This window comes from Lactuca virosa, chromosome 8 (assembly GCF_052849685.1).
Source record: "Lactuca virosa cultivar CGN04683 chromosome 8, Lactuca_virosa_CGN04683_v6, whole genome shotgun sequence".
Taxonomy (NCBI): Eukaryota; Viridiplantae; Streptophyta; class Magnoliopsida; order Asterales; family Asteraceae; genus Lactuca; species Lactuca virosa.
Genome location: NC_136433.1, coordinates 78,019,763 through 78,024,199, shown reverse-complemented (window position 1 = coordinate 78,024,199; position 4,437 = coordinate 78,019,763). Strand labels below are relative to the sequence as shown.

Below are 4,437 nucleotides of genomic sequence, written 5' to 3'. Positions count from 1 at the left end.
CTATTAGATGCATAATTCTTAACATCAGTGCTAAGATAAAATGAAAAGGACAAGTTTTTACTGTTTTAGTTTGAAATTTTATCAAAATGAGCTAATCGGACTCGGCCACGTTTGTTGTTTTCGATGATCAGGGATATTTTTGTCTTTGATGTGTGAACTAAGTAGCCGAGCTAGACTACACCACGGCCAGTGTATGGTCACCCTTAAAGTAAACCTTCATAAGAGATTTGTATCCAAGACCTTTTCTACGATTATCCTTTGTGGTGGTTGAGTCATTCATATGGTAGTTAGGAAGGACAACGAGAAAAATAAATAAATAAATAAATAATAAAAAAATTAAGAAGGATAGAGACCGATAAAACATTAACACTATATGGCCGTTTACTGAAGAAATTGATTAAGACTTGTGACCAATCCTGACCATTAGATGATTTTTTTTATATGATTGTTTATATTTAACTAGAAATCTATATTATACTACTCTTATATATATATATATATATATATATATATATATATATATATATATATATATATATATATATATATATAGTAGTCGTTTACCCGCGCAAAACAGCGGTAGCGAATAGTTTCTTTTCGGCAGTTATATCCACTCAGAAACATGTTGTATTAGAAATAAGACAATTTATTGGCAAGTATCAATGAACATTAGTTTCAATTCGGATAAAATACTATGATTGCGATTAATTTCATTCTGATAAATAGTTTTTTAGTACCGAATAGTTTCTTTCGGCATGCGACAAATTGTTACTTTTTAGGGTAAAGAGGATGAAACAAAACGACGCATTTTGTTTTGGGTAGGTTGGGGGTGTTATAATTTTAGTTGTGTTTTTATAGGTTGTATAAACTATGATGAGAGCGTGACAATTTTAAACCATTGAGGGAACATATTAGGAATGGGAAAGATGGTTTGAGGGTGAAGAATATTAATGATCAAGAGAGATGGAATTTCAAACAACAATGACTGAATAATTTTATTTGGGATTTTCTAATATGTTTCCTCAGAGCACATATAAGAAGCATTAATTGAAGTAATTATAACAAATATTAACATAATTAAATTTGATAAACATTAATTATGTATAATATTACCATAATTAAATGTAAAATACATTAATTATAAAGAATATTATTTATAATTAACGTTTATCACATTTAATTATGGTAATGTTTCTCATAATTAATACTTCAATAAATGCTTCTTATATATTAGAAAATTTCTAATCTCAGTTTATTTTATTTTCGATCAAAGGGATATGGCAAGCGGTATGTTTATTTATTTTTTTAATATCCAATTCTAAATCATATGACAAATGAATGTCAAATCAATCAAGAGAAATTAATGAACATGGTTTGGTTTTAGCTAAAACTAAAATTTAACAAAGAAAGTCGGTTTCATCTCTAAAAAGTCTATTTCCAGATTGACTGTATATTATTGGTATTTTTAGATTGTGTATATTATTTAATTTGTATATCTTTATTTAAAAGCTTTTCTAATATATCTTATGCTAAAACAAATTTCGTTTTTTGGTATAAATCATTTTGACGTTTCTTTCCTGCTCTTTTTTAAAATAACAAACCCTTTAAAATGCAACTATAATTTTAAAAAGTACTTAATTTAAAAGCTTATAATATATAACCTTCAACACCAAAATGAAAGTTTAAATAAAATCCACATGTTGACTTTAAATGTCATCATAAAAGTTATATATTAAATTTAACACCAAGTTTAATTAGTGAGATATAGAGTGTGTGGCAATTTGCATGTACTATGATGAGGTAAATTCATGGTTTTTATTTTCTATTAATTGAAGTGTTTTTCTGTGGTTCAAAGAAATATATAAAAATTGAAGTATTTTTATTTTAATGAATAGTTAATAAAGTTTAAATGTTTGTAGTTATCTTTGTCGAAATATGTTAGTGGAAGGTATATACCGTTTTAATGTATTTGAATATTAAAATTATTTCTATATAAATAAAAACAAATATTTACAAATCAAGACTAAAACAAAACTTTTGAAGGCCTAATCCCTACATCGAAAAATAAGAATGATAACTTTTAACCACAAGTTTAATTAATGTTTTAATAATGAAGTAACAAATTTCCAGTATTCTTGCTCTGTTTTGATAACTTTTAACACAAATTTCCAGTAACAAATAAAAATGTTCCCATTATAAGCTGATATGATTGTTCATACCCACAGCCGTTCGCCTCACCACAGATAAAATTTTCAGTAACAAATAAAATTTTCAGTTCTTTGACTTTTCTCCCTCTAAAATGTGCAAAAAATAACAACCATTAAAACCAACATATGATTGGGGTTTGTTTAAGACAAATACACGATTACATCTTCATTTCATCGATACACCATATAAATTGACACCAATAAATGAAAATAGTAAAAGACCAAATGTAATGAAAACTCACCCTTATTAAACAATTCCATAGTCATTATCTATGTTGAAGTTCCTCCTCTTCTTCGATACTTCCTTGGTGGCATTGCTTAGTATCACAAAAGCTACCTGAATTCAAATAATTCTTTAGATTATTCAGATAAAAAACAGAAAACATAACCATTCTTGAAAATGATAATCTTATGTCTTTTATGGTTATCGATCTTTCCACATACACATGCCTACTACCAATGTAAGAGAGCATTCCATGTAAAGATTTGAACCATTTTTTCTCCAGACATAAAGAAATTCCCTTTTAATCTTTTGCATGACATCGTAAACCAAGAATTCACAAGGTGGACGTTTCTTGGAATATAGGATTATTTATGTTTTGGAGGTATTCAAAATTAACAACCAATCACACTTTTTACTGATGGTTTTGATTCTTTCAAGAAATATTTAAACTACATTTTCTAGTTCTGCAATATTTAGACTACATAACCATAAATACACTCAATTTAGAAAATGGTCAGTCAAACCTACATACCTTTAGTCCCAATCTCCAAGTCTAGTCTCACTAAAAGTAACAGTAAGACTCTGGAAGAGATGAACAAATTACTTAATAAACTAATATGACATATATAAACGTGAATCAATACCTAAGAAGCTTCTATAAAACCACTAACCTGAGGTACAACTATAGTAGAAACAAAACAACATCATAATGTTAGGGAAAATTAAGAAAAATAAGAGAAGATAAGAGTATATACCTGAAGCTCTCAACGGAAACTTCATCTCTTTTTCTAAGGATTTTCCGTGTTGGGGAAGAATCAATACCTACAAATAACAAATATCATATCAAAATGTCAGATCCGCTACAATGAACTTCATAATCGAGTTTTTATTCAAAATTTCACACACATTCCCAAAACTTCATCGTTCTTAAAGTGATTTATATCTAGAAAATGTCGAACATATCTACGTGATGAAATAACCAAGAGGCAGTCAAACCAAAAATCATCAGCGATTGAATGAAAAAGGGGATATGAGAAATTTTAGGTTTGAAATTTGAACAATACTAACAGAAATATTTACCTCGAGACTGAAGAGAAACCGATCGACAAAAGGAGAAGCTCCGAAAAAAATTGTGATTTTAGCTAAAATTAAAGTAGAGAACTTGGATTAAAATCGGTCTTCTAATCGATAAGATCTTAATAAGCATCGGAGAGTGAGAGATAATCAAGTATCAGTTAGGATGAAGGGTCTCATACAAAAGAAAGGGAGAGATGATTGTGACACACGTAGGATTATGTGTGACAATGAGTGGTGGTATTGATGGTTTTTGTACCTCGTAGAAACCTTACATCAAGAAAGCCTGTGACTAAAGTAGATGGTGAAGAAAGTGTATACCTTGAATTTATCAGTTATGAAGACGGAAGGGATGTGGGAGAATTAGATCGAATTTGTGGTTCATTTCCACGAATGAAGGCTGAGGACCAAGTAAACAAGAGATAAGATGGAAAGATAAACCCTTCAAAATCATATAAAATCTTTTAGGATTGCATTGCATACTTATACAAATTGCATTTGTTTTTTACAATTTAATTTAAATAAGGCTAAGTTTAAAATTTAAAATTTAATATTATTTTATTATTGGTTACTTGTACTCATAACTTAATGGTTTGGACGTCTTAAAAAAATATTATTATTATATTCAATCTATCTTTAGAAATAATATGATTTCTTTTGTAAGATAGTATATATATATATATATATATATATATATATATATATATATATATATATATATATATATATATATATATAAACTAGCCGTTTACCCGTGCCAAGCGTCGGGTGCAAATAGTTTTTTCAAAAATTAGTTTGTATAGGCGGCGATAGGTCTTTTGCAAAAATAGATACTACATCTAAACAATTATAAATAAGAATCATGGTAACAGAAATCAAATCAATAAAAATTGAAAAAAAATGTTTAAAAATTTAATGAGTTATGTTAAAGTC

At 27.9% G+C, this 4,437-nt stretch overlaps 1 long non-coding RNA gene across 2 annotated transcripts; it reads right to left on the bottom strand.

Moving 5' to 3' along the window:
• Positions 1-2,165: 2,165 nt before the first annotated feature.
• LOC145133379 (uncharacterized) lies at positions 2,166-3,940 on the bottom strand. Of its 2 annotated transcripts, XR_013718568.1 has the most exons (4): positions 3,826-3,940; positions 3,511-3,572; positions 3,186-3,252; positions 2,166-2,544 (listed from the first exon to the last, which is right to left on the bottom strand). It is a non-coding gene; the product is annotated as an uncharacterized LOC145133379 (long non-coding RNA). The 2 variants fall into 2 exon arrangements; XR_013718567.1 differs by having other exon boundaries at positions 3,511-3,940.
• Positions 3,941-4,437: the final 497 nt, after the last annotated feature.